The sequence below is a fragment of the Plectropomus leopardus genome, chromosome 2 (genome assembly GCF_026936395.1).
Source record: "Plectropomus leopardus strain MGB_pleo_1.0 chromosome 2, ASM2693639v1, whole genome shotgun sequence".
Classification (NCBI taxonomy): domain Eukaryota; kingdom Metazoa; phylum Chordata; class Actinopteri; order Perciformes; family Serranidae; genus Plectropomus; species Plectropomus leopardus.
In genome coordinates this window covers 37700007-37725710 of record NC_142177.1, presented here as the reverse complement: position 1 = coordinate 37725710, position 25704 = coordinate 37700007, and the positions used below count along the sequence as shown (strand labels likewise).

General features: G+C 38.7%; 1 long non-coding RNA gene across 4 annotated transcripts in view; it reads right to left on the bottom strand.

Moving 5' to 3' along the window:
* LOC121960480 (uncharacterized) overlaps positions 1-25704 on the bottom strand; it is a 133118-nt gene that overhangs the window by 71981 nt on the left and 35433 nt on the right. For 2 of the 4 annotated variants that reach the window (XR_015775027.1, XR_015775025.1), the window contains exon 4: positions 12417-12501. This is a non-coding gene — a long non-coding RNA (uncharacterized LOC121960480). Of the gene's footprint in view, positions 1-308; positions 2695-12416; positions 12502-25704 lie in introns of those variants that run through there. The other 2 variants (XR_015775028.1, XR_006106987.2) reach the window with 2 other exon arrangements.

Below are 25704 nucleotides of genomic sequence, written 5' to 3'. Positions count from 1 at the left end.
AAAAGTACTCAGAACTACACTTAATCAAAAGTATACCAAAAGTAGTGCTACTAAAACATACTTAAATACAGTAAAGTACAGTTCAATCAAATTTTCAGTTAACTGTTAGTGCACTTATGATATACAATAAATGCATTTATAACTACAGTAAAATGTGTTCAAAATACAGTTTTAAATTAAAAAAAAAAACTCAAATTATAATTTAAGCATACTTTCAGTAGAAACAAAGTTGTATTTAAATATATTGTTAAAAAGTAAAGAAGTAGTAATAAAATATGCATGTACAAGTATTCAAGTGCATCGTAATGGTGTTCCAAAATAGTACAAGTGCTCTTATATGTGTTTTAGTATGTCTTTATTAGTACTAATAACATATCGTTACATTAGTATATTAAGTATATTGTACATAAAAATAACACACTTTTTGTGTATTAATCTTGTGCTCGTGAAGTACACTCAGAAAAATTGAAATAAGTATACTTCAGTGTACTTTTTTAGTTTGGTTACCTTGCTGTTAGCGAGCCATCTTTCTTTGGCACTACGTTTTCTCTGCCACAGAACGAATGTATTCCTACACATTAGCTGTGGTGCACAGAGTATTACGCCCCAGGTCAGTGCTGGGGTCAGGCTTCATGGAAACAAAAATACAAGAAAATAAAAAAAATAGAGTGATAATGACAGCAACAGCAAACAGCAACAACTAAATGCCATTCACTGTGGAGACAAGATGCCTTAATGAACCAGAGTTTAGATCCCTTTTAGGGCTGATGTCAAGATGACGTCACAGTGTTAGCTGGAGACAAAACAAAGGTTAAATGTCATCTTTTTAGGTGCCATAATAGAAAAAGTAATGGCTCACAACTGAAATGTTATCGCATACCAGTTGCCACTGCTTGCCTACAAAAATGGAGACAACTATGGTTAAATGCGATAAGACGAAGTGACTAAAGAGCCGATCATCATAACAGAAAGATAAATATGTCACCTGAACGATTTCTACAGTTCTGTTTTGCTAATAAGGATAACAAGCAAAAATGAGCAAATAAAAGTTAGCATTACGGGTTTAGGTATCTTTTAAATAGTTTTGTCTCTGGTGTGATATCAAGCGCACAGCTGATAGCTAGGTGGTTTGTTTACATAAAATAACAGAAGTGCATATTTAATGGATTATGTGTGCATAGAGAGCTCTTGTGTTACGAGATGCTATGTAAGAGTCAGTCATTTTGTTGTTTTTTGTTGAGACACAGTGCCATTATGTTCGACTGAGGAACGACTGCTGAGTCCACCGGGACACCTGGTAAAATCTGGTAAACTCGTCCCATCTGGTGATTGGCTTAAGACCAAACCAGTTTGAACATTTTCTCACTGGCCGAACCCTAATATAAATGATAACAGCAGCTGAGTCATCAGTTGGTCTACAATTGGAGAGTGAGTGAAAACAATCTCCTGACATTACAAGACACTGAGTCACATTGCACTTCCTGTAAGTGAATGGTGTCTTGGCCTTGGACCTGACACATCTCCACTTCCAGCTGTGGTCTGCTCAGCGTGATAAATGGAGCTGTACATCAACCTCTGCTCTGGGCCGCATGCTGTATCCTTGGGAAGACGTCCCGTGTGATCCCATGTTTTGGATAAGGGATTCTCCTGCTGCAGAACTGTTTGGACTCGATCAGTGATGAATTGCTGATGGCAGATTGGGTAATTCTTAATTTTATACACTTTGTTTCGTTCGCTTTTGATGGAGTAGGTAACTGATAAAGTGAAAACCCTGCAATGCTGGCGTCAGAGTCCCTCACAAAGGACAGCCGTCAACCCTGGTGACCCTCCTGTCCCTCTACATTATTGTTCTGAACTGATAGAAAATCAATGTGTGTTTGTCGTTTCTATATGGTTGCTTTGGGTCGGCGCCAAATGGCCTTTAAAACAGGACATGTGTTTTATGATTTTTACATAATGTAATAATTTTGGGCCTGATGATGATCTGATGCACAGCTACAGTATAAATGTTGGCATTGCACATTTTGGCTAACCACAGATACTGTACATTTGTACTTTATGAGCAGATACATTGAAGCTCTACGTTTTTTCAGGTTTCAACAACGCTGTGGTTAACATGTGGTTAGGCACAAAAACCACTTGGTTATGGTTTAAAAAAATCTTTTTTAGGCTTAAAATACCCACTTTGGGTTGCACAATCCCAGCTGAAAATGCAGCAACGTCTCATTGACAAACAACAGTATTTTATGACACTATATCATCAGTCTGAGGTTTGATGGCTAAAAAAAATGATGAAAACACTGTGTTGACTCGCTTTAAAACAACCAGTGTTTTGCTTGTTAGTTACAAACAGGTTTCCATCCAGTCCACCTTCCAATGACAAAGCCAGCTCACATGCTAGGTCACTTTATAAACGTTAATATGATGTGTATGAAATGTACAAATGTGACAGATTAGTGGTTTGCAGGAACATATAAGACCAACGTTTTCCTCTAGTTACTGGTCTGTCCAACGTCTGCTGATTTTTTAATGTAGATACCTTTCTTCTTCCACATTTGTTAAGATCTCATACTTTTCTCTCTGTGCCGGCTGACAGAAGGAGGTGTTGAGATGAAAGGAGGTGTCTCTGGTCTGGGCTGCCTTCCAGAGATGAAAGACGTGGAGCTTCGCTGAGTGGAGGAGCAGGAAGAGAAACTATATGGAAACCGATGAGCAGGTAAAGCCTAGACTTTAAACAAGATTCTGACATATCAATGAATTTTCAAAACTTTTCCATAAGTTTTCTATAAAATTTCACCCATTTCCAAGACATTATTTAAGAAGACATGCAAATTGACAGCACATACAGATACGACCAAAATCGTAAAGGCCACCCCTCTTTCGGTGGGGGAAAAAACCTATTTCTTACTAATTTAAACAAACATTTCCTGTATGGTCAAGTCTAATAAGTATTTTGCGACATTGCCTAAAGATAAGCATGCATATTAAAAACTTTTCAAAAATATTCTGTTAATTCCAAACCATTTCCAGAAAAGTTTTTCTAAAGAGTTTCTTGACCATGGGAACCCTGTTTAAGCTCACACTGCGCACTGTCATTCCAACATGTTCTGATCACAAATTGTCACATGTTGCAGATTTGTTACTGGATTTACGTATTTACATATTACGCGTTAGGCATCCCTCTGCGTCTGTTGCTAACGCTTGCCATTTCCATGATATCAACAAACACACATGGTGGAATGAAGTGGCATGTTGTTGTGTTAAGCCAACAACAGCACATGCAACAACAGCAGGGATTGTTAGGTTTAGGGCAAGGAGGCACAAGGTAAAGTGTAGGAAAAATCCTCACCGCCACTCCCACCAGCACTATCAGCACCCTCGTTCCATGCATGCACAAAAGATGCCTTTTGGCATCACACTCTTACCCACTGACAGAGCTGCCTCCTGCTTATTCGCAATGTTATTCATTTGTCAATAATTGAAAGTTAACCCTAACCCTACCCTCACTGCAGTAACGATGTTGATGAGTCATTTCATGTCTGTTCAGAGTTAGAGTCCTCCTTTAAGACAGCTATGAAATTACAGCCTCAGAATAAAAAGCAAAGTGACTTCATAGTGTGATGACAATCAATGGATGAAAACATCAAAAGTGCAGGGACAGCGTGGGATGGTTAATTTAGGTTTAATTTCACCCTTTTCAAAACTTGCAGCCAAAAATTTATTTAAATCCAAAAGCAAAACAGCGGAACAGTATTTGATGAAAGACTTAGACCTCACAAGTTAAAACATAGAGATCTTGAATAGGGAAGGTGAAGGACTGAATGAATCTGGCTGGTTTGTAAGTATATTTGTACACATAACTACTGTAACAGCTTCCTGAGAAGGCCTTAGAAGATAAAAACTACTATTATGTCATATTCAAGTGCAGAACATTATTATAAATACCCTCGTGCTCCATTGGACCTTGGACATTGTCATTTCTGCCGTTATCTACCCCAAAAACAATCTCTGCCTGTCTTGATCCCTTGGCAGTTGTATTAATCAGCACCACCGCTATTTCTGGGACGATGAAAATCCCTTTAAGCACCAAAGAGCATGCAGCTCTTTTAGAGCAGAGTACCAACATTAAATTTCAACACTCATACACGCTCATAAAAGTGTAGGAAAGTGAAGAACCTGCCAGACTTTTCTGAGCTTGAACATGGATTTTAAAGCTACAGTACAATTACGCTGAAACTGTCACTACATCCACACAGTAGTACAAGAGACTGCAAACAAGACAGGGAAATTTCCCTGGAAAACACTGAATAAATATTGGCAAAATACTATGTTTGTGCCAGGTACATTAGGTTACGTAACAGGATCATGACATCCTGCAAGGAAAAAAAGACGCTATGACTTTCTGTCACAAGAAAGAACAATGCTCTATTTATTACGGTTCTTATTTTAGATCTATTTAGACAGAACCATGCATATAATGTCAGTTTTTAAAAGGTTAATTCAGGCGGTGGCTGGCACATGTCCAGTTTAGGGTTTCCTACTCATTTACAATTAAAGTTTCTGCCACCACCCACAGATTATGAGGAAATGCAAATTTAGAGAGGGGAACCCTCTTTATTGTCAGCCACCACCACATTTAATTCTGTAGAAATTCTGATTTAGCGTAAAAATCTCATACCGTTGCAACCCTAGTACAAAAGTAGTGTCAATCAGAACCAGAACATCTGGGTAATTTTTGAACCCTTTTGGCTTCATGTGCCACTCGGCATCTCTCATAAGACTGGACAGGGCTGTCATTCAATGCTGTATCCAAGTCTCATAATACATCTGTGGTCAGCATCCACGGCTCTCTCAGTGTGTCAGCTGACGGCCAATGGGGAAACACCAAAACGTCATCAGTCACTCTGGCCAATCGTGTAACTTCATTACTCACTCAGTCACAGACTTTTGGGTTCATAAGTCTGGCCTTGCCTCTGTGGTCCAGCCAAAAATCATGTTCCTCCCTTGGAGTACCTCTGATGCCATTTCTAACAATACCCCACAGCTGACAGAAAACAACCAATCAGAGCCAAGGAGTCTCTAACGCAGCCAGGTCAATCATGACAATCGCTGCTTGTGACCTGCAGTCAAACTGTCAAACTAGCTAGCACTGATCTGGGGATAATTGTTTGTATGCAAATTGTAGATAAAGTTTGTAAATTTGTTGAAATAATATATGAGAAAAAATTAAAAAGGGGTAAGGATACATAAGCTTCCCTCCAACTTCTTCTTTTTGAACACTGTTACATATGTTTTGTTTGTTATTTAATATCTTGTTTTAATTTTTTGTTAAAAAATTAAGTCATTCATTCACTCATTCAAATATGAATCGAGACTTTGTTAATGCATTGCGTGTTTCTCACCTCAAATCTTATTTATAACAAAGGTATTTTAATGCACTGCTGTAAAATTAGAAAATTTGCTCTGTCTGGTAGACTGTGCGTCATTTGGGCTCGACCAATTCCAACAATGCGTTCTGATCACAAAGTTAGAAAAGTGGCTTTAACAAGGTGAACAAGCTTTCTCATTTGTTTGGGACAAGGGCAGCAGCATTGCAGTGATTTCAGGTTGTTTGGGTGCCCTGGTGGCCTCCTGGGCTGGTTGGTATGCTGAATTTACAACGTCTCTGACCTGCCTTTGTAATAAAGCCAAAATATCTGATTCCCTGATAAACAGGGTACCAAACACTGTCAGTACAGGACACAAGGTGATTTTTCACCGTGGCACTGAGCAGACTAACACTAAACTTTTGAAGTTTTTCTCTTTCCAAGGACAGCTCAGTCCATCTTACTGGATTGCCTACACAGCTTTGTCAACATAATCTTTTCTAGTGTCTGATGAAATACCAAAGGTGCATTCTCAGGCTGATCTCCTGGAAAAATGAAACCCAGAAGATAAGCAATGAGTAAACAAAAGGCATTATGACAATGTGAATTTGGTTGCTTCTTGCAAGAAAACAAACATGCTGTCTTGCAGATGACTTTCAAGACTCAGATGTGTGTTTTCTGCCAGTAAATTAATACATAACTCCAGCAATTAACTGTACAAGATCAATTAAAATACCATTGTGTGCTTTCAAAACTCACATACATGATTTAATGCTGCTAATGTTCAATTCTGCAAAAGCATGGATTACATTTTGTTTTTGCACTGCCAACATTTTCTTTTTTGACAATATTTGCATAAAGTACGACATAGAGTGCACCAGGGATGACGCTTCTCTGTAGGCCAACCAGGAGGCTAACATCACCCTAGTTCACTGGTCAAAAAGACTATGGGATTTTTCCATTGTGTTCTTGCCAAAAAAGAAGCTCTGTGGTAAACAAACATTTATGATACTTACGAGTTTTGTTCTGCAAAATAATTTTCCCAAATGAACACCACTTATGATATTTGAAGCCTGAATGCAGTTGCCATAAAAAAAAGCTTGATTAAGTTTTGTATAATTATTTAGCCACTTGTTAGCAGCTGCCTTTTTTTCAACACGTTAAAGCATTAAAGTTAATGAGTGGGATTTTTTAGTGATGTATTCTATGTCACAGAACAAAATGCGAAAGTCTCTTCAGCTTGTGTTAACCACAGACCTTATTTCAGGCTTCTAACCAAAAACCCGTTCAAAAAATCCATTCACTTTAAGACGAGGGGTGGTAACCGATTTTAGGGTTTTATGGAGTCATTACTGGGCTCTCTATGAAGTTAGCACTGTTAGCTGCTGGCAGCCAGCTCAGCCACCTCCATGTTGAAAACCACGTGCAGATAAGTCATATACTCCGAATTTTCGCATAGAGCCTCTTTAACTTAAATGTGTGTTTTGAAAAGGCTGTAACATGCAGAACATTGATATGGTCATTGCAATTGCAGTGCAAGCTTTTCTAACATTTGATGCCATCCAAAAACAAAAAACACAACAAACAGCATTAAATTAGTAGGTAAGCTGTTTTTCACTGCAGTGGAAGGCCGAATGATCTAAAGATCACCTCAGGCTAAACCTCTCTCTCTCTCTAAGCAAAATAACAGAAAAAACTGAGTTATGACCCCATTAATGGGCCACACAGCCCAATACACACACACACACACACACACACACACACACACACACACACACACACACACACACACACACACACACACACACACACACACACACACACACACACACAGACGTACACGTACACTGTTAGCTGACACTGGGGGGGAAAATAATTCTTTTGTTTGTTTAATTATCAAACCATCAAACTGCCACTACGAGAGCCATTCTTCTGTCATTGGCATTAACTTATGCTTGTGTGTTTTTGTGTAAATGTTTGTGTGTGTGTGTGTGTGTGTGTGTGTGTGCATTGAGTTATCAGTTGGCCTGGCAGTGCTGCAGGCTGACAGATAAGAGGCATTCCTCCGTTCTCTTGGCTTTAAAAATCCACCGTGCCAAGACGGTGTAGCTGCTGTACAGGTGTGTAAAAATGATGCTATGGTTGATAACCTGGTTGTAAGAAAAATTACTTCGCGAGTGGGTTTGCTTCCATGGTAACAAAACTCTTAACGAAAATGGCAGTTGTATCTCTGCTGTCTTCGTGGGGTAGAGATTAGTTCATGTCATTGCAAGCGATGTTGAGAAGCCAACTTTCTGTCACCTCAAATTTTATGTCAGCTCTTATTTTCGCTTTGTTTCAGTACAATTTATCATACAGTGCAGGTGCTGTGACATTTCTATCTGTCTGTGTTATTAGATGACTGCAGGTTCTCAAAGACCAGCAGCGCAGGATGTGTTTTTTTCGCCTTGGTGAGTTGCCACTTAGCAATGTGAGACTCTCAATCAGACTCATGCAGCTGTCTGACATCAGAAACAGACAGAAACATTGATGTTCAGCGGTCAACACCAGTTCTGGATTTGAGAATGAGGGGCAATAGGAACAAATGGCATGAAATGATCAAAAAAAGAGCCTAAAAGGGTTACTGAAAGATTGCTGTAAGCATTCATCCCATTCACAGGTATTTATCCACTCAAGCTCTGATCGTCAGTGATAGAAACAAGACACCCCAGACACGATCATTTTATCCCCTTTTCTGGCTTGATACAATGACTCACTGCTATTAAATTATATCGGTCTCTTTGTGCCCCTCACAGATCTTCCAAAATGAGTCAGTGCTGTTCTACTGTTTACTAACCCTGTTTTGGCCTGTTTGCACTGTCGAACGTGATACACACCAGCCCACCAGTAGCCCTCAGTGGGCTACTGGCAAAGAGAAAGTATATCGCCTAATTTTCAGAGGTTTTCCCACATTCAAAACAATCTGCATACACATGTGAATTTTGATGTGAACAGGTTATTAAAAACTCTTTTTAAAGAGCAGTACTGAAAGCTAACAGAGAGCTTCGTAAGGCAAAAATGCAGCTCCTTAAATGGCCACTTCAGGTAGGCTCCAAAACTGAGTCAATACCCATAGACACAAATTCCCAACTTTACAGCATAAATACATGTTTACAGCCTGCCTACAAAAAAAAAAAGTTTTGGTCTCCATAACTAATGTACATTCAGGACTTTTTATATAGCTTAAGCTTTTTATATATCTTATTAAGGCTTAAAGTTATGGATGATTAAGGGCATGGCCGCTTTGAGTAACAGGTGGGTGCCTCCCATTGACAAGTCGCTACTGCGACATTGGTTAGATAACAAAACCATGGCGTAACTCCAGATTCACAGAGTATAGGTCTATCTGTTGCTATTTCAGTTCATGAATGTTAAATGTAATGTTTTGGTCCCATAAAAAAAATTCTTGTTCAGCATTTGGTTGTACTAAAAGACACTCTAAGGAGTCGCATATTTTAGTTAATTCTGTAAGTACATTTTGTTTTAATGGTTTTAAGCCTGTTTTTTGCTGGCTAAAATTAGTAATAGCATTATCATAATTAACCGCTGCCAACCTCCATGCAAACCAAACTAACAGCTAACACTCTCTAATTAAAATATGGTCACATCTGGCACCAAAAATCTAAGATGGCAAAAAAAGGCATCTAAAGACCAATCTGTAATCTCAAGGTGGCTACATCCATTATTACGTCCATTAATTCATACAGCCAATGGGATGATTGGCAACCTGAAAACATAATGCCACCAGCCATGGCTGTCTCTGGTGTTGAGGCATAATGAGCATAACAAAGGTAGCCAAAGCCTGATAAAGCTATTTCCTCCATGCCACTGATCTTGGTTTTTGTGCAAAAACTACTGGAAAAAAAACATCAGTGAGCCACACAAATGCACAATGCGATATATTTTTTGATTATCATGAACAGGGACACTGTAGCTTATTGAAGTCAATACCTGGCAGGAAAGCACCACATGTGTAACAATCCACCACAGAGTAGTCTCAACAAATACATGTTTTACTTCTTTTTTCTGAAGACTACAGTGTCCAGCTTTTTTAGAAAATCATTAATCCTTTTGAAAAGGTTAAGCATACACTCATGACTGTCTTTTAAAGATTTACATTTTCATGAGGAATGACTGTTTTTTTGGCTTAAGTGCTACAGACAGGGTAAAGACACCTAATGCATCTTTCAACTACCAGCAGTCAGGTCGTCAGCCTTCATTGCAATGAATGACCTCCAGTTTCTGTCACTCAAGCGATGCATACAATTGTGAAAATTGCACTTAAGTGCACATGTTCAAACATGGAATCAAGTGTGCAGGTACAATTATGAAATCTTTTTAAATATTAAAAGGACTGGACCATTGCACAAGTACAAAATTGCAGTAACAGTCTGTTAACAACTTGCAAAATATTTGAAGACAATATTACAAATATTGTGAAAAAAATTCCTTCCTATATTTGCTTCAGGAGGTTAGCTATTTTGAGGCGACCCCCACCTCAGACTTACTTTGCTTCACATCAGTTCCCCTCTACATATGCATAGTTGACAATCATCCACTTCCTCCCAAGGCCTGCAATAAGCAGGCGGCAACATCAATTAGCCCCCTTTTAGCACCGAGGCCGTCAGGGGCACTTAACAAAGGCCAGCGCTGGGAGATTAGTGCTTTTCCGGCTTAGCTTTCTCAGCCGATCCTATTGGGGAGATACTAACTGGATGCTAAAAGGCAGCGAGCCCCAGATGGCTGATCATACGAGGGTGATGCAAGCCCCATTACAGTAATCCAAATGCTGAGACTATTGTGGTCAGACAGCAAAGGGCAGGCCATTGGAGAGTTTTGGGGAGGAAAGGCAAAGGAAAATAAGTTGGGAGCAGGACAGAAAGAGCAGGAGTGAAAGATGGAACAGGACTAAGTTACAACAGAAGTACTGAGAGAGAATGTAAGAAACAAAATGTTGGTATAAAAGAAAAGTGAAAAAAGGTGATGAGAAAACCAAAATAAATTTAAAAAACTAGAAAAATATTTTAAAAAACTGTGAAAATATGGATATCTTCCCCCAACAGCAAAAGATCTATACAACCAGCATAGCTTCAAGGTGGGCACCCAAGATTAGTGTCATCAATTCAGTATCCGACTGTCTCTCCTTCTGTTCCTGACTTATGACGCTGAGTAACAGTCAGAAAAGTTAGCAGAATATTACAATGTCACAGCCGACAACAGCTCATCATTATATCCGACTAGACATCTGAGTGAAATTTGATGTGAATGAAAACATGTTGTATGAGGTCACTGTGACCTTGACATTTAACCTTCGACCACCAGATTCTAATAAGTTCATCCGCCCAAGGCTTATTGTGTTCATGACAATAAGACTTTTGCAAGCTTACAGTGACCTTTACCTTTAAAAACCAAAATATAACCAGCTCATCCTTGAGTCCACTCAAATGCTTGTGCCAAATTTGACAAAAATTTGAGATGTTGAGATATTGTGTTCACAAGAATGAGACAGAGTTCAGAGTCCAAGTGGATATTTGTGTTACATTTGAAGAAATTCTCACAAGGCGTTCTTGACATAGTGTGTTCACAAGAATAGGCTGTACGGACGGGCGTAAAACGTAACATACTGCCTCCAGTCTCAGCTATCGAAAGCGTGGAGGCATAAAAAGAAGAGACAGAAAAGAACAGAATCCTGGATATCAGAGACACAAAACAAAGAGGGAGATATTTTGAAGAGGGTGGGACAAGGTTCATTAGGCAAAGACAGAGACAAATCGCAGACAACACTAAGAAAGAGGAAAGGAAAAAAGGAAAAGGAGAGATAATCAAAAACGGAAATTAAAAATGAAGGAAAACAAAAAATATACATGGTGAGAGGAAGGCTGACCAAGACTCATAACACAAAGTGACAGATTACGACACAAGGAGAAAAGTATAAGGTTTTTTCGGGGAAAGGTGGAGGGAGGCAGAAAGACATCAACAATGTCTGGAAAGACCAAATACAGAGGATAGATGATGTAAAATCGGAAATTAACTTTTACTCTCACATGGAGCAGTTTGTATTTTTCATGGCCAATATCACACAATATCAGCTGGTTAAAGACGGCAACAATCTATATCTCCTCCACACATGCCTCTCTGCTATTAACTGATGCTGCAACTTTAAGGGTTAAAGTTCACCAAAGGGGAGTATTCTCCAGCGCTCATGTGTGACCAGACCGTTGCACCATTCACTTATTACCAGACTTGAAGCGTAATGAGACAGTCATTGGAGACACCCTTAAACAGCCAATCAACAGAACAATTTATCTCTGAAAAAGTTCACAAAAGCACGTACATCGAGACACAACGAAAAGCTACAAGAGATAATACAAGAGCGGAAAAAACAAGAGAAACATGACCTTGGTGTTAATTATGTTAAATATTTATAGGAGCATGATATAGTGTGCAGACTTTTCTTTTTGTTTTTTCTGACCATATCTCTCTGACACACACAGCTGCCTCTCTAAGCTCTTTCACATCAGTGTAAAGACTTCTGTGATTAGCGTCCCAAACAAGCTTTTCCCATATAATACAACATCAGAATTCCTAGAGATTTTTCAAAATGTCAATAACAACATTTTTACTAGAAAGGTCAAAAGAGTAAATCACCTACAGAATCACACAGCTGCAAATGGTTTGCTTAAGATAAACACATTTATAGGTCCCCAAAAATAATACTGTCACATTGTTTTGGGTTGTCTAGAGTGTTCAACATTAAATATGTGACCGTAAAGGCCTTATGTCTTACTTGATTTCATGGGTATATAACATTTCATATCATCTGCATAGCATTCAAAATCATTTAAATTGTTTGCTTAAGATTCCATAAATGGTAGCATTTAAACAGGAAACAACAGAGGGCCTATGATCGACTCCTTGGGGAACACCAAACCTCAGACGTACCAGTGAAAAGAGGGACAACCCGGATGTAGAAAACTGCTCTTTTACAGAAGATCATTGATGTTAGCTTACCTCAGAGCTGGTGATTAGGCGGTTTGAAGGTTGCACATGGTGGTGTATACACTCCGATGGCCAACAGAAGGGGGACGCCACATGACTAAAAAAGGAAAAAGTGGAGGGAAACAAGAAAAAGCAAGAGAAACAAGTTATAAAGAGAATTAGGAAAATGTAATACATAGGGTTGTAAATTGTAAACACCTTCCTTCATCAATTATTGCTAAAATTAACAACTGATAAATCAATTAATCTTTATTTAAACACACACACACATGCCAAACTCACAGCAACATATTGCTTTGGCATTGCTATGCATAGCCTATTGATTAAACAATTGAATTTCACTTGTTGGGTTAAATTCTTAACCAGTTTATTGATTGTCCATTAACAGTTATCATCCCTTGTAAAATATGTAATGTTAGGCCTATTTCGGGCACAAAACTGAGCATAACAGAGCACATGAGTAGGTCACAAGAGTGCCGAAATACAAGTAAATATCCGAAAGTTTATTCGTTCTGCTCACATTTCATGAATGAGCTCAGATTGGCCCACTCGCACCTGCCTATATATTGTGTATAGATCAGAAAATTGCTTTTGGCTTCATTCAGGGCAAACAAAGCCACTCAAAACTGCATGACTAACACTGAAAGGAGGGATGGAGGGAGAGAAAAAAGAAAACGAGGCACTTTTCTTGTTGGGATAAAAATGTACGTTCCACCGATTAGACGCAGACAGATGTGAACAATCAGTGAGACGAATCGGGGAAAATCTGCCCCAAGAGCTATCTTTCTCTCACCACACACACACATATTTTATCTCTCTCACTTGCTCTCTAATTCCCACACAAGAGTAGACACACTGTGAAACACACAAACCCAGACTTGGTGGCTCTCCCTCTCTTTCATACATTGTATCTTTTCAGTTTCATTTTACTCAATCTGAATGTTTAACTTCTGTTTTCATACAGCGAGACACACGTATCTCATTCTGCGTTCAGCTTCTTGCACACATTAGACTGTTGTTAGACATAATGTCTGTTGAAACCCAGCAGTTACAGGAAGGTATCGACAACCACAGATGTATCTCACAAGAAACAGCTAATCATTTAAAGGCCACAATAGTGTGAACATGTTGTTTCACCACTCTGTTCTCGTCTGTCTCTGGGATAAACGTACACAGACAAAACGAGAGGGCAAATTGAACATGCCCATATGTTCTGCCTCATTCAAATAAACTTTCTAGTTTTGCTTCACTTCACAAAACAAGAGTTTAATAGAATGCAAATTGCCTTTCAAACAAAACCTGCTCTTTTGGCAGTCAAACAAAATTATAAATTCCCGTTATTTTGTGTAAAACAGCTTACAAGACACTGTTAGGATGTACTTCTGAAATACATGCTGAGAAAAGGCAGTGGAGCAATCAAAGCAAGGACGCAATCACACAATGGTAAAATCTGCACATCATTATCACAACAGTCGTTTGTCTTTTTGTGATTTAATATATTTTTGGAGACTGATTGTACAATTTTGTTCTACTTAGAGAGCACATTTAAAGGATCTATTAAAGAGCTTCTTCAAAAGCACTGCAAATTAAATTATTTTTCCATCAAACCCACGTAATCATGCAGAAGTAGCACTGAGTAGCGGTAGCAGTATATGTTTAAGTGTATCTCTTTATTTTCATTATTTATTATTTATTTTATTGCACATAAGAAAAGTAATAGCATATTTTTCAACTTATTGGTTATCCTTTGAAACCAGAGCAAATTGGCTCGATTTCTTTAAAGACATGGAAACGATCACAAATTTTGCAAGAAATATGTTTAAAAGAAAAAAAAAGCTACAAGAATATTTCCTGAAATTGGCAAAAAACTAAATAACTGGAAATTACCTGAAAAAATGCTTCAGTGAAACAAACAAATAAATCAATATAAATATTAACAATAATTAAATATATTTCTATAACCTAATATCATTAATATCATTTCTTGAATTTTTTTGCAATTGGTGGGACATTTAATGCCAAAAAACTGATTTGTGTCCCTAAGTAGTCTCAATTATTATTAAGGTCCCCATGTGGTATTTAGCTAAGACGTAGTTGTGAGAGCTGCAGACTCCTGAATGACATCTGCAGCACCATGAATGAGGAATAAATCCAGCTTCACTCCAGAGCCCTCGCACACTATTTCATGGCAAAAATGTGATGTGATTGTTTCTTCTGATCATGAAAATGCAAATAAATTTACATTAATAACTACTTTATTCTGAAAGCCCAATGCTGATACTGTTTGGAGTGTACAGCCAAAAGTATATGTTATGAAAGGGGAAAATTGAGGATGGATGAGAGACACAAAAAACATTAAAATAAAATAATGATCTACTGAAGGGAGAATTAATGGTTTGCTGTTTTTCTCTTTTCTCTCTCTCTCTCTCTCTCTCTCTCTCTCTCTCTCTCTCTTTTTGAAGCCCAAGTGCCCTATATAATTTAAATCTCCATTAGCCAGCTCTCATGTCTTTGACATGAAATCAGAGAGAGTCAAAAGCCTGGGTCAGAGAAACAAGAGGTGGTGATGAAGGGCAGAGAGGGAAAACCAAAAAGAAGGGTGGGGTGAGAAAAGAGGCTTGAGAACAAATATGTAAGAAAAACTGATGGGAATAGACAGATTAATAAGGCGAGAAATACAGAGAAACCCAAAAGACAGATGTAAGGTGGAGTTAGACAAAGGCGAGAGAGCTCAAAGAGAAAGTCCGTGTTTCTCATCAGCTATTCCTTTGTCCTCGCGGCTCATAAATGATAGAGATTACATGACAGGTACTGATCACAACAGATCACAACCTCCTGAGTGAAACTGAAAAAGGTGAAAAAAACACACAAAGAAAGCAATCATGAATACCGATGATTGGACTGTTGTTTAAGTGCATAAATGAGTTACTTGTTTTTCAGTCTTGGAATCCTTTTTAGAAAATGTTTAATTCTGTTTTTACTGTGTCAATTTTATTTATATGTGTACTCTTGACAGAGAAGTTATTTTCCTATTTTTCATTACTATTTCCTGTTGTGTTTGACAGCCAAACAAAGTGCCGAATGCACAAAGAAGACAAAGACATTTTATGAAGAAAAATTGTTAAATACTGATTTTTTTTTTTTTTATGTTAAGGATTTGACTTCATGGGTTTTTAAAAAGAGATGTTTACAACCAGCAGATTGCTATTGGTCTGAGGAGAAACTAATATTTCAGCGGATCCAGTGAATTCAGCTGATATTTGGGCCAAGACTTCTTCCATGTAAATTGTCATGTTGGCTAATCTCCATACACAGTAGACTTTCAGACTCAGAAATACACAATAGAAACCCACAAAATGTTAAGAAAACTAATATTGTCACAGCTATTTTCCTTGTTAAACAGAGAAATCGAACTGTACACCTTCTGTATTCAACTTTCTCTTTGTCACAGGAGACTCTGAAGGCTAAATTTCCTTATAAACTCATCATTAAACACACTTTAGTCAAACTCAACAGAAACAAAATTAAACTCACCCAAACTGTCTTGGTTACGCTTGCTTGTAATCTAGTTAGTACATTCACCTTTTCAACAATCACTAGCTCCGGTTTGGCACAATGAATCCTTAATATACAGAATTAGATGGAAAACACATGCTGTTATTTCCCACTTTCTTTCTGCAATAGCTGGCCACCAGCTGTTCACAGTCCTGTAACTTCTCCCTCCATCAATAAGTGTAGCATTGTCTTTCAGCTCAGCTGTCTGTCACCAATCGAGACCAGAGACTGAGCTCTGATGGTGTGTGCTGTGCACTACATACAATGAGTTTAATAGAAAAAGGAGCAATGTATTTATGACAATATTGATAAACATACCTTTGGGATTTCTAAATACCCTGGTATAACATAAAGAAAGGCACTCATGATTTGAGGGGCAAAGTAGTGAGAGTGCAGCATGAAAAGAAGAACTAAAAATGTCAACAGTTCAAAAGTTGTTAAAAAGGCGAGACAAACTATGTCTTCATTGTTAATAGTTTATAATGTTGGTTTTGTGAAAGTTAAAGCTCACTGTGTAATTGCAATATCCAGACAGTCACCTAAAAAGTATATCAAAGTTGGCAGAGACAGAGAGAAGAAATGAGAAGGACATCTCATTTCAGCGGGCATACAAGTGAAGGGTGTTAGCTAGTTATGGAACTTGATTCATTTGTAACATTTTCAAAGGCCCGGCTTTGAGACGAGTTTGACTGACACAGAAGATCACTGACAAGACGACTGAGCCATGTTCCTCTTGTCTTTTATCCTCCTCTTTACTTTTATGACTGATGTATTCCCCATGCTATCTCTGTCTTTCTGTCTCCTGTCTCTTTTAATCTTTTTCTTTCGCTTTGCTGCTTTCTCACCTTTTTCAAACCCATCATATTCCCTCCCTCTTTTCAACTCTCTTTCTGGATCTTTTTAAACCCACCATTCTTTTTCTCTTTTGGTTTCTTTTACTTCCACTTTGCTGTGATTTTAAACATTTGTAATAAACATTTTGTAATATTTATAAAGCAATTTCACATTCAATGACAAAAATGCTGTTATTACTTTAGTCATCACTCCCAGTGAGCAGTAACTTGTTCCACTATTCATATGGCATTTTCATTTGTGTGCCTCTGCAGCACACTGAATACTGCAGTGTGGATGAAAACATCTGTGATAATAGTCTTTGATAAAGGCTTGTAATGTTTTGGTCAAATTCGAATGTCACAAGGAAGACAAATCAGTATAACTTCTTATAAATAATTGTGTTAGGCTCATAATTAAATGTGTGCATTTGGCAGGTTCAACTATTTTCATCCCAGATTGTCACATATTGCCAGATTACACTCTACGTATCCTTCTGTGTCTGATTTTGACATTCAGGGATGGCAATACCATGATGTCAACAAATGCAAATGGTGGGATGATGTTGCACGTGGTTATGGCAACACAAGCAGAAGGCAACTGCCCCCAGGATGTCAACAAATGCACGTTGGCATGGATGGTTAGGATTAGGTGAAAGAGGCTCATGGTAATGAGTAGAAAAAAAACTAACACTGAGACAGGAAGCGAATACCAGACTCCTGCATGAAAGTCTGGGATTTGTTGGACGTGTCCATTGCTACAACGAAATGTAGATCAATACACAAGACAGAAGGTTTGTCACACCTGCTCATCAGTTTTAGAAGTGAGTTCTGGCAAAAATAAAACTGTGGCATGTTCTATAGCATGCGAACCAATGCACGAGCCTGCCTGCAAGCTCTTTTCACAATAAAAGAACATACTGAGCACACTGATGGACAGCTGGAAAGTGGAATATGCAGGAGTCTTTTTAGAACTTTATCTGAACATTTATTGTTTCAGTGTAAAACCAGGCAATCACTGGAAATGATGATGTTCCACAGCGTTGTTGCTGCTATAATCATAAACTTTTTACAGCCGTCTTTTAAGTCATCAGTGAGTAGGAGAACTACAGTATGAGTCCACGGAGGCATTTCTTGCCACAATAAGTGCAACTTTGATATGTGACAGCTGTATGTGCTTGTAATCAGAAAAACTGAATTATTCAAGACATTATGTTTGACACGTTCTTCTGCAAATTCATTTCCTCATGTTTTGCAGTGTTTTAAAATGAAGAAGACCGGAAGAGATTAGCAAGCATGTATAGTTTTCTACATCACTGCTTTCTAATTAAGAACATATTCTACACTTGCAAAAAGCCCTCAGGGAACACACACACACACACACACACACACACACACACACACACACACACACACAAACACACACACGCACACATGCACGCACACCAGGGGGCTCTCAGGGGGTTGCAAAAACACACACAGATGCAGATTGAGACTCAGACAGAGGGAAATCCACACACACTAAAATGACCCAGACACACACACACTCACTCACACACACACACACACACACACACACACACACACACAAAGACAGTAACTCCCTCAGATCTTTTGTCATTATGTCTATTCTCCGTTAATAACAGAATGAGAGGCCAACAGTCAGACAGTCACTGAAGGAGAACAGGAAGAAAGAAAGGAGGAAAAGGAGAGAGATCTATTCCTGTGTCGTCTCAGCGGGAGCACCCCAAAGTAGAAACTCATTAACTACTGCCTCTCCGAGAGCGATATTACAATTGGCGTGACTAAAAAGGCAAACAATTTAAATTGTTAATGCCCAGCAATCAGCCAGAGGGGGGAGAGGGAAGGGAGGGGGACACACAGGGAGAGAGGAGGGGGAGACACATGTGGTTAGTTTAATAAAGACTCCTATTTAAATCCAAAGTTGACTGTTGGCAAAATGGTGATGATTAAAAAAAAAACAAAACCTATTGAGACCAAACGACATTAATACGCACCACTGATGCTTATTAGGAAAAAATATCATTAATGATAAATATGTTACACTGATGCCAATTTATGTAGGCATCCAGAATCAATATCAGTCAAGAATATAAAGTCAAAGTGGTAGGGCAGTGGTTGTTAGCACCGTCACATTTCTAGGACTTTAGGACATTTTTAGGATGCTGAGACATTACTCGGATTTCTGGACATTTGGAGAATTTTACAACATTTGTAGGATTTTGCAGCATTTATGAGATTTTCAGTCATTTCTGAGATTTTACATTTTAGGACATTTTTAGGATTTTAGGATTTTTTTAGTATTTTAGGATGTTTCTTTGATTTTGGGGTGTTTGTAGGATTTTAGAGCATTTCTAATATTTTAGGATATCTTTTAGGATGTTTCTAGGACTTTAGCACATTTCTAGGATTTTAAGACATTTCTGAGATTTTAGGACATTTTTAGGATTTTATAATGTTTCTTTGATTTAAGGACATTTCTAAGATTTTAGAGCATTTTTAGGACTTTAGGACATTTATAGGATTTTAAGACCTTTCAAGGATTTTGGGATGTTTCTGCGATTTTGGTACATTAGGGGCTTTAGCTACAACCTCAGGCGGGGTGTGTGGGGGATCTGCCACATGCATGTTTTTACATGAACAATTCCTATATTGATGCTTTCTGATTAACTCTGGCACCTTATGTTTACTAAATTATATTCCCCCGTTGATGAAATTCCTATATTAGACAGGAACTGTCTTTCATACTAGGTGATGTACCTTGTGCAGTTGGCCTGGGGTACATTTGAATCTCAGATTTTTGTAAAATGCACAAATATTACCCCTATCAGTAGTAATATATCAGTAATATGACACCTCTCTAGTGACACACTTGTATGTATACAAGCTGATGTCAGACATTTTTGAGGACATAAACATAAGAAAAACATATTTTGGTAGAGAGGGACTTTAACCATTTTATAAGGGCTTCATGATCAAAGTAACACAATGGTCAGTTGGTTGAAGATGTCCCTGTTTTGCTCTCTGACCAAAATAATCATCAGAGGTACATACATCTACCAAGAGAGCACATCATGAGCATCGTGAGAGCCTGTTGGAAGACTTGGACAGTGCAGGCAGAGAGCTGCTGTCAACAGCAGACCAAGTCACCATATTATTATATAGCCTAAGGTGCGAGCTTATCGTCTGATGGACATCCTGCTGCTGGAGTTATATCAGTGTCCAAACTGCCACTGCTCACTTTCCAGATTTAACTCCATCTGAAGCACTTCTCTCTGATGCTGCAGCATTGTCAGCACCAGTAATTTGTTATTGATGTTATTTTTGAGTTTTCAGGGTCAGTAACTCTGCCACTCTTTTTAAGAAATATTTTTGCCTTTCTTAGCAGCCAAACACTTTCACTGCAGAGTTAAATTATTTTGTAGTCATATCTGTTTAACCATTCTGCATTTATAGCAAGTGCTTTCCAACTGTCTATGGGCATCAATACAGCATGACTTTATTGCCTGGGCATGTGTGGTAATCAGAACCAACAAGCAATCAAACCCAATTTAGAAAACTAAGTAGGATCCATGTTAACTGCATCAACATGGGACTGTTTTGCTATTTATACAGCACAAACAGCCCCTTGTCATGTGATACGGACACTGAAGGCACCCATTGGCGTCTCTATGAGAAGCATCAGACTTTCACCTAAATTCATGTAAACCCACGGCAATATTTGCCTCACAGAGACACTGAAGTGGTAAAATGAACAAGATAGACCGTGCAGAGGAGAAAGAAGAGGTGGCAGATGGGTCAAACATGACTTTCATACAGACTTTCACTCAGGAGACAGCTGTTTGTGTCCTGTGTGAAACCCAGTAAATGTTGATGTTAAGTGTCCCTAATGACCTGTTTATGTGCTCCGTTTTTACTAACCGATTGTTTGCATTTTTTTTTTCTTTTTGTGCTGTCTTCTTTGTTTGGTGGGCCGAAGACAAATTTCCACCCTGGTGGACAATAAATATATATTCGATTCTGTTCTTTTCTATTCTTTTCTGTTCTTTTCTATTCTATACTTTGTAACTTAACGTAACTTACATACCTATGTATTTTAACCCCAGACATGATGTTTTTTTCTAAACCTAACCTATGTTATGATGAGTTTCTTGTAGTAGATAGCTGTGCCTCCCATTTGCTGTTTTTTCACCAAATTAGCTCTGGTTCTTGAACCAGTTTCGTGCAGGACTTTTGAAACCTTGGTGGTATTTAGTGAATTTATTGTAATCAAGGATGATCATCAACGGAGGGTGCTGCACAATGTATGTAGAAATTAACAGTCAAGGCAAAATCACAGATAACATTGATTACCAGCAAACTTTTGTTCTTTTATTTCAGCTATCAGCTATATATATATATATATGTATATATATATGTATATATATGTATATATATATGTATATATATATATATATATATATATATATAATTTTTGAAAGGCATCAACCCATAATTTATGAAACCACTGCTCTCTCTTTTTTCTGAAAATTTTTCACTGCACTTCTCTATTCTTGCCTCTTCTATCTGCTTTTTTAACCTGTAGAAAGTGACAGACCCACTGATGTTGTCACAGTTCATACTTCAGGTTAAGAAAAAAAAAGCTTTTTCGGTTCTAGCAGAGAACCAAGTTTTTCAAGGTCTGAACCAATTTATTTTTTGGTTAAAATGAACGATTCAAAATTAGGCGCAGGAACCACAACAGAACTGGTTCCAAATTAGTTGAAAAGGAGTAAAAGAAACTCCAATGGGTGCCTTTGGCGTTGGTATCGCATACCGAGGGGCATGAGACAACCCTAGTATCTGACAAGCTGGAAATGAGAACATGATGTCAGTACCTGCACCAGAGCCAACCAAGTCTTCCACTTGACAAGCTTCAGCCTCTTATATTTAATCTTTTTCTTAAAAAAATATGTATGCAACATGTACCAATAAATATAACAGACACTTAAATACGGATCACCTCTAAAATAATTTAAAAGTTGAAAGACCTCCTCTCTACCAAGTATAGAGAATAAAAAGAACCACAATAACTTTGAGAATACTTGCTCACCGAGGGACAGCTAGAGAAACTGGTAAAAAAAAAATAACCTTTCAACTTCCCCAAAGCTAAATGTCAAAGCCCAAAGTACATACACAAAATCTAAATGTCAAACCAACATGTTGATTACATATGCATCATGTACATGCAAATCTAAATTCTGAAGCAATTTCTGTTTTCGACCCCAGGCATTTTTGTGTCGTCATGAAACTGCATATTTTAGGCACATTTCTGACAAAAAAGGAACGCAGAACCTTCACTTTTTTTTCAAATGCAAAACTTCTAGCAAGCAGGTGGAGAAATGTTCGGTATCTGGCACCATATAATACCTGGGCTTACTGCACAAATCAGCGATTACACGCTTTCTTTCTGAAGGACATACTTCAACATGAACACACAAAAGAGCCCAATTCTGCAAAACATCCGAGCCTGGGTTTTGGTTTATTACGAAAGTCCTCCAAGGGATCCTTCAATTACACTGCAATACCTGACTCACTCCCAGTTCTCCCCTCCTCAGAAGAGATTGATACAGCCAGAAAATACTTATTTTACAGGCATTATTCCAGAGCTTTGTATTAAAACTCCCCTGAAAGACCCGCGATCACAGTTTTCAAAGCTTGCAGAGACAATCACAGAGCGAAAGAAGGTCATGTCGGCGGGAGGATAGAAAATCCTCTCCTTTTTCACACGGGAGAGGGGTAATAAATAGTAGATTTTCATACTATGTGGAATTGAAATCTGAAGCTGGGATAGAAGGAGGAAAAGGCAAACTTGTGTGTATTTAGCTGTGATTCTCAACCTTTTCTAAGCCTTCAAAAGGAGGCGATGGCTTGAAAAGCGGCAAACATGAGGAATAAATTGCCTTCAGTGAAATAGACCTGTTACTGAATCCAAGCGAACATTTGTTGGGTAATATTTGCACCCGTTAATATTTCCATGTTGGAAGGCGTATTGTAGATAAGAGTTTTTTTCCTCTTTTTTTTTCTTTGTGTGTGCCAATTCCTTTCTTCTTCCACAACCATCTCAAAAACGTACCAGTAAAAAAATACGTCAGTAATTGTCCATATTGTCTGCAGATTTAATATGTGCCTCTCTTTCCCACTCAATGACCCAGCACAGTCACAGGAGAAGAGACTCAGAGTTTCTGCAATCATGAGATTTCTGCCAGATTCTTTCATCACTCAAAAATCTTGACCCCCATATGCACCCCAAGGCCCTGACTTAGCCGCTGGTATGAAGGGAGCCAAAAACAGATAGAGATGAAGAGACGGAGGGACAGACAGATGTTACTAGGACTCTATTTGATCTAAGACATTCAAAGAGAAGTCTTGGAGGACAGCGCTGAGAAGTGTGAAGTGAGAGTGCAGAAAAGGAAGTGTGAGGAGCTGCAGAGAGAGAGTGTGTGTGCGCGTGTGTGTGTGTGTGTTTGCCTTTTTTTGGCACAAGATTGACTATCAGAAACAAACAGAGAGGGAGCGCGGGTGTGTACTTGGCAGGATGCAACTGAAAAAGAGGTGGAAAATCTTGGAGGAAGAAGTTGAGAACTACAAACACCGATATTAAAAGGAGAGACAGTATGGATGAGACAGTTCCTCATCCCAAGTCATCACATTTTGCTGCTCTGCAGTGGACTTCAATGTCTACATATTACGCTCTAGGTATCCTTCTGCGTCTGCGGTTGATGCTGCTGCAAAAGAATCTGTCCAAGTCTCCGATTAAATTGGCAGTTTTCCTCTATGAGACTAGTCGGCACTATCGAGGTAAATATGCATATGTACATTTTAGTTGTCAAAATGTACAACATTTTTTTAAATTGAAGTAACATGACAGTTCCCTCAAAGTAAAGGTTTTCAATCTCGATCGTCCCGTGGTGTCTGTCTGCGGTAAAGGTCATAAAGCCCGCCCCTCAATGTTGGTGAAAGGGACACAGACCAAACTAAAACTCAAAGTACATGCCAAAAAATGTTTTTCTCAACGATAGTTTCTGTCACTGAAGGTAATACTCATCACCCTGCTGTCTGTTAAAGGGATCGTTTTTCTGATAAGTCCGTTTTAATTGAGTTATTCGGTTCCACAAAAAGGGGATTTTCTTCCATGATTGACAGCAGCTGCCGTATTTTAGCTTCACTTAAGCATTGCCGGGTAGGTTGGGGCGCGTCATCCATCATTATATACAGTCTATGCTTACAACAATGACAAATTAAATTAAAAATGTTAATAACCATTATTAATTTTCATATTTTTTTATCAAAGCACAGGGAGCCACCAGGGAGGGGCTCCAGAGATGCAGATTCCCGAGTCCTGCTCTATGGGTACAAGCCAAAAGCCTACATGGTTCTACTTAGTACATTCATATCTAAGCGTGTACATTATGTGATGCCATCTCTTTTAGGCCTTTCGTCAAATGAAACCGCATGAAATCATTTATGGAGTTGTAAACAAAATAAACTAAACACCTGATTGTATTTCGTTTAGAGCATCCAACACTTGTGGACAGAATTGATGGATTTTTTCTACAAAGGTCTTTAGTTTGCACTTCCTCTAAAGGCTTTTCTTGTTTATTCCTGTTCTTACAAGTATCTATTCACAGATACACCATCAGATTAGCAAATTATTCAGCAGACAGATATAGTGAAAAAGGAACGGCTAAATGCAGAGTGAGTGGACAAACATCGACTTGATAAATGACTTAGACAGATGTGTATGTATGTATCACCCACAGCACGATGAGACATTTAAGAGAGGCTTGGGTCAGGGCGGGGGATCCAATCATTGCTGAATTGATTTTCCACGAAACCAAGAGAAACAATTACAGGGCTGAGAGCAGCGTGGGGAGTCTGGTGTTAAAAGACGTTAAGAGAAACAGGGATGCGCTATCGATCCGGGCTCATTCCCACACATTGGTAAACACTTTGCATGAAAAGGGGCTAAATTGCTCTTGCCCACGGTGGAGTGATGCCTTGTGGGTAGGTAATAATAGACACAAGAATGTTGAGAGACTCGCTGGTAGAACACACCGCTGATAGGACAATCACAAGTCTAAGTGGGGCGCTTTAGCATCAAGCTGTAGTGGGGAATGAAAAATGGATGAAGGGATAAACAGAAAGAATAGAATAAGAAAAAAGCATTTAGAAGGAAAGTGTTTTTCCTGCTGCAGACTTTGTCATTCTGAAGATTATTATTGTCTCTTGTATTTCTAACTCCAATCCTCTTGTTCCTTGTTCTATGTCCCCGTCTATTTCTTTCTCCTCTCATCTCCTGTGGCATCTCCAATGTCCCCCATCACCATGTGAACCAATCAGAGGCAGTGAATACTGTCCAACGGTCCTAGCTCAGCCAATGATGGGACACAGGAGATTTGGGCAAGAACCGGACTTCCCCAGAGCTGATCGCAACAACAGGTAGGTTCAAGGTTATGAGAGTTAACACACGCACGCACGCAGGCACACACGCACAGACACACACACACACACACTCACACACACACACTCACACACACACACACACACACACACACACACAGCCTGAAGCAGACTGGCTTCCTTCCCAAATAAAAGATCAAATTAGATTTGTGAGAGACAAGCTGAGCTGAGAGAAGGAGAAAGACAATGAGAGGGTATCCCATGGAGGAGGACAAGTGTGTGTGTGTGTGTGTGTGTGTGTGTGTGTGTGTGTGGGACAGAAAGAGAAACAGGGGGAGAGAAACAGAGATGGCGAGATAATAAGTAAGTGTCTAAATCCAAGTCCTAGAGACCTAAAAATGTTTCCAAAAACAAAAATACAAAAATGTGGGGTGTTTAAAGACAATCTCTGA